Source organism: Nymphaea colorata, chromosome 6, assembly GCF_008831285.2.
Source record: "Nymphaea colorata isolate Beijing-Zhang1983 chromosome 6, ASM883128v2, whole genome shotgun sequence".
NCBI lineage: Eukaryota > Viridiplantae > Streptophyta > Magnoliopsida > Nymphaeales > Nymphaeaceae > Nymphaea > Nymphaea colorata.
Genome location: NC_045143.1, coordinates 3810980 through 3817204, shown reverse-complemented (window position 1 = coordinate 3817204; position 6225 = coordinate 3810980).

Genomic DNA, 6225 nt, shown 5'->3' with positions numbered 1-6225 from the left:
CACAGGACACTTGCTGACTCGAGAGGTGAACCCCTTATGAGCCCCCATTTCGCCTTGCAAGCTACTTGGTCCCGTTTAAGGGTATTACCCTTAATCCTCCAAGATTCTCGCATGTGAGGCTTGAGTGGACTTATACTAAGTCATTTAATTCAGAATGTTGCACTTACGATTGTTTGTATTTCACTAAAGTAACACACTCTGGCGCGATAATGACCATGAGATTCAAATCTCGGATCCTGAGTCACGTTATTGCCTGGTTGTACTACCCGTTTGAGCTTGGACAGGCTTTGGCTAAGCAGCCCAAGTTCAAGACTGTTTAATCATACAAATGCCAACCTATATAACTTTAATGTGAGGATATTTCATGAACTTGCTCAAGCTTTGCCAAGGGTTAGTGACGGTCTCTAGAAATGCTTAGGCCCGCTTATAAACAAGCTTGAGATCTATTCACACAACTCGTTAAGGTAAACAAGTAGCAAGAGAGAGGGAGGGGGAGAGAGAGAGAGACTTTGTACGATTGAAATGGTATTAATGCTAAGCATGATGATCAATGAGAACATTGAAATAAGGAACCACAAGGCGGAAGACGACGGTATCGGATTAAAAAGTAAAAAATTAGAGCCTCTCGCTTCCACTTGCCCCATTTTTTCAAGAACCAAGTACGGTGTCTTCGGGAGAAAGCACAACCATAATTTATTGATAGGGTTGGTTGATTTTAAAAAGAAAAAGGAGCATTGCGTTGAACCTTTCACCATTTTACCTTCTATTAGACTCAAAGTGGGTTTTGCCTCTCTGAGCGGGCAGTCGTGGTTTTGAATCTGAATCTATTGACCTATCACTTCTACATCTTAGGTTCCAAGACTGCTTAGGTTGTACCAAGGTTGGAGCTTGCATTGTACTTCAGTTATATATATATATATATATATATATATATATATATATATATATATATATATATATATATATATATATATATATATATATATATATTCCCATGTTATGTATGGGACAACACGACCTGTGACTTTAGCTCTTAAAATATATTCCAGACAGGAGTCTGGCGTCGCTTTATGTAGCAGTCTTGGTCACAAATTTTAAACGGCTAAAACGTCACTGTTATTATCATGTTAATTTGAATAACCCCATCATCGTTAATAGATTTTTTTAATACATTTTTGCTGTGTCCCCATTGATATCTAGTGAAGTTTTTTCAAGTATGCTTGTAGACGTGGTGGCCACTGGCCATGTTGCATTTGTCACTACGTAGGCCCATTATACGCATGGAAATGATTCTCCCATGTCCAAATCTGGCAACATATTTTATTAGCAAGAAGCGAGAAGAAAAAAGAGCTTGAAAATAAACGAAGTGCGATGGATCAAGCAAATGTAAAGATGCCTTGAGCTTAATTACTAATCCATATGCAGTTTCGTAGTTGACTATGAACCCGTTCTTGATATAAAGATCTGATCGAATTACAAATAAAAGTTCATTTTTTGTTTAAAAATAGAGTTTGGGATGCAAATCCAATTATATAGAATCTAGTTAATCGAATTCAGTAAAAACTGAATGGGGCCAGAGTCTGAACGGAACTTAACAAGGCCAATTTCCTTTCTATGATGGTGAAAGACAATTTCCTGATATGGATGACATGTTTTTGGATGATGGAACACAAAATAAAGTTCTCAGTGTGGTAGCTTTATATGCAACATTGTAACAGCTTAAGTGACTGTTTGTTTGGCAGCAGGAACACTTTGCACGTATCTCACGAATTTGCCCCAAAAATTGGGGTATATTCATGAGAGATTAGCTCTAGTGTTCTATGAATCTGTCCCATTTTTTGGTAGATTCACGAGACATTCCATGATGTCTCTATGCTAAACCCCCTCTAAAGGTACATCTCAATTCAACTTTGATGGAGGGACAACGCTCAAGAAATTTAAACCAGAACTGCTCTTCTACAGCTAAAATCCGCCGTTCTCTCAACAACCTGTTTGAGTTTAAAAACAGCAACAAGTTTACGATATGAGTTGAGTCAGAAACTCAAGCTTTTAGCAAGCGTGAGCCATGCATGCAAACCACACGCAAAAGAGCTCATTTAGGTGGTGCTTGATCAGAGCAAGTAATATATATTATATAGTCCTCAACAAGGGACAATGTGTTATGAGCCCAAATGACTAAAATGACCCTTCTAGTTGAATGAAAAACTTTTCCCTAATAAGGGCAAAAATGAAACTTGAAAAATTTTCACCCTTAAAATTACCAGAAAAATGTGCTCTCACAAAAAGGTGGGAACATGGTTCCCTGTGTTAAAGGGCATAACATGGAAAGTGCCTTTCGTGCATGATTGTGTGCATTTGTTTGTGGTTTTAGGCTGAAACTAAAGACAAAACAATCGATAAGGTGAACAGTGGCAAATATTCACTTAGTATAATTTTTTCAGTCTGACTTTATTCACTCGGTTTTTCCAGTTAAAAAATAAGAATCCAAACACGGAAAACTTTTTCTCCTTCAAAAAGTTTCTCCTCTCAAAGATTGCCCACAAAAAAAAAAAAAATACAGAATGGGACCTGTAGGTGTTCAAGGTGAATAAGTAGGACCTTCCATAGACAAAAACTTTTGTGCTTTCTTCTAAAGATTTTTCTGAACAAAGGTAAATTAATTGATGAGATCCTAAAATTTCAAGATAATGCAACAAGTTTCCTATGAAAGATAAACTAATTGATGAGATCATGAAATTTCAAGATAATGCAACAAACATCCAGTTCAAAATGGCGAGAAAATAATGTTGGTGGTCCTTTTTGGAATCTTTAGTCATTATCCATCCAAGCACTAGAGAAGACCACAAAGCTCTTCAATGTAGTGCGCAATTTGTTCATCAAAGAAAGAACTGCACAGACAATGTCCCCACGCCCAAAATTATATGGAAAGCCTTGTTCTTGTCAACTTGTAGAGCTTTCAATCAATCGTGTAAATCTTGTTTTCTTTTTCGTATAAATGTGAATTGGCTACTGGGTGGGGTCGCCTCCGGAATTTTACGCCACCGAACACGGCAAACAACAAAGTCTCTCGACGTGGGTGCAGTTTTTTCTCGAATAAGGAACAAACTTAAAATTTAAACCAATCTTAAATTAATTTTGATCAACCTTCTAAAGTGTATCAGCCAATTCGAGTGGATAGACACAAATACTACCAACAATGCTTCTAATTGTTCATTATGAAACTAACATTGAGAGGATTCAATACTAAAAGGTGAGCAGCTTCTCAGCAATACTTTGAAGCTAACTTGACTTTGTCTATGCACTTTTTTAAGTGTGATTTAAATGACCCTTGAAAGTACAAAATCGCCAACTTAATTAATGTCAAATTTATGCAATCGTGAAAGTTATAAGTGGGACTTTGATGCATATTGTGACAACATATGCATTTTTAGATATTATCTGAGAAACAAGGGTGGTTTTGGCGATTTAGGCAGATTCATGAAACATTGTTTTCTAGTATTTTGTAAATCCATCTCATTTTTTTGGACAGAACTATGGAGCATTATGTTAAGTGTGTTTATTGCTAAACACTAAATGGAACAAAGGAAAACATGATATAGCTATTAAAAGGTTCAAAAGTGAACTATATGGGTTGGATATATCTGTTCGTTGATTTGATTTTGGTTGTTTTTAATCAGTTAATTAAAGAAATTTGTACCCGAGTATCGAATAATTACGGACTCGTGATGAGATCAGATAAGAACTCTACTTGATTAAATATAAATATTGGATCTTATGCTACTTGGATCCGAATTTGGTAGTAAATAAGTAAAATACAATTCTGAGGCCGAATCTAAATTCAAATCATATTAAATATGGTCCTCCCACTGGTCACCGGTAAAGACTGGAACCCAATCGAATCCAACTTGAGAACTCTGCCAAGAACCCAAAAAGACTCAAGAAAATCTCCCAAAAATCAAACGTTATGCTCAACTAATTGAAATTTCTTTATCTGACTTTTGCTTTCAATTTCTTGCTTGTACAAATCCTATTTCTCTTCTTCTTTCATCCTCGTACCACAAAAAAAAAAAAAACAAAAAACAAAAGATTTTTTCTCTACTACGAGGGAGGTGCCGTCACGAGACTTCTAAACAGTCTTCCCCCAGCGACCAAATAAAAGAGCCCAATACGATTCTCTAAAACAAACAAACAAAACTTTTTTTGTCTTTCTCACACTATATATATATATATATATATTAATGCCTTTCCACAAGAGCTGTGCACACTACCAATTGGCATGGGAGAGCGATGCTTATCAATGTGGGAAATTGAATTGGAGAGGCCAAACTGCAAATTCAGTGGATTTGGTTGATCTGCTCAATTGGCTATAAATTTGTAAAACCATTAGTTTATACATTATAAATTTTAAAGTTGTGATAATAAATGAATATTATATGCCACTTGACATCCTTTAATCGATTGGCAAGCTGGATCGGTTTTCCGCTTATTAAATCATAGTTAGCTGATTTTTATGAATATTGAGTCATCATACATATGGCCCCAACAACCATGTTCTAGCAACCAATGTCACCAAATCCATCGATTCAAATCAAATCAGTCTCCGGCCAATTCAAGAGCAGCATGCGTCATTTTAAACTATTTTTTTAGATATTTTAAGTATTTTTATTCTTAATTAATTTGTGCATATATAATTCTTCGTTTATTTTTTAATGTTTGCTGATTGCAACCAATTCAATTGTTCCGGCGCACAACCCAAAATATATACGCACTCCACAAATACATGCATGTGACGTACTAAAGTTTAATCTTGTATGTAAGATCCTGAAAAATTTTAAGGGACTTATAAAAAAGATTGTTAAGGAAAAGAAGGGGATCAATCCGTCACACACTATGAGTCCAAGCCGGGAGTAGGAGTGGAACATACTGTTATAACATAGGTACATGAACATAAATAAAAAATGGAATGTGGTGGATGCAGCATATGAGCCTTTGTCTTTTGCGTCGGACCAGTTCCGATTCTGATCTGACTTTTACTGTATTTGATTGGTTCATGTCAATTCAATTCGCATAGCCATAAAAAATTTTACTCAAGAAACAAAAAAACAGCAAAGAAAATGTTAGTACGCACGGAATCTTAGGAGCATTTTCTTTGGGGTTAGATTGATGTCTATAATGAATCCAAAGTTCGAGATTCTCCAACTTTTTTTTTTTGTGTGTTTTCTTCATTTAAGTTTTCTGGTCTATATTTACTTAAGTTTACACAGAAGATGGTGCCTACGAAATTTCAGCTGTAATTAAGAGAAGATATCCTCTAAATCGAAGGTCTTAAGTTTAACTTCTTAAAGATGGGGAGTAAGTAAGTTTTTTGTTGCAAAAATATGAGTTCAATGTTGCTTGCAAGAAGAGTTTTTCTCAAATTCATTTTCATGTTGAAATCGGAAAAAAAAAACGCATAGTTCTTACCTTTCCTGCTGAATTCTGAAACTTCTTCCACGCAAGATATTTTTTGTGGGTTTGTCATATTTATTTCCTTGTATTTGTTTCTACCATCGTTCCATATCATCAGAATCCAGATTTGAATTGTCTGATCCATGACTCGTGCACATGTTCTTAAAGTTCTAAAATTCCAGTAGTTTAGACATTGAGATTCTTCAAATCTTCATGCATTGGAAGTCCTAAAAACATTTTTTTTTCCTTGAAAAAATGGTTCAACTGTCAATTTTAGTATATACCAAAGTTCTATCTAGCTAAGTTGGCATTATAATTCATATCGACTGGTCATATATGATCCATATCTCATTGTCTTGAATTCTTTATGGGTGTGTTTGATAGTCTTGCATCTTAGATTCAAAATTGATCTGAAGTCCCTCCCTTTTATGAGACTCGGAGTGTAAACAAACGCCGAACTTTACCACTATATGAAAAAGTTTTGAAATCTTTAGATTATGGCGAAAACCTCAGATTTGAGGGCAGTCCAACCTAGAATCCTCATATTTGAAATTCCAGTGATCTCAAATCACCTCAAATCTTAAATCGGAGGACTATCAAACACACCTTATATGGCTCAAAATCTACAAGGAACTGGATTTGGATCCATGTAGAAGACTATGCTGAACCTAATTAGAATTGGGTACTCGATGCTCCGCCGAATCACAACCAAATGGATTCAGATTATTTTGGGTATTCGATCCAAATTTAGCCTATGGACCTCTGCGTTTGAAAAGG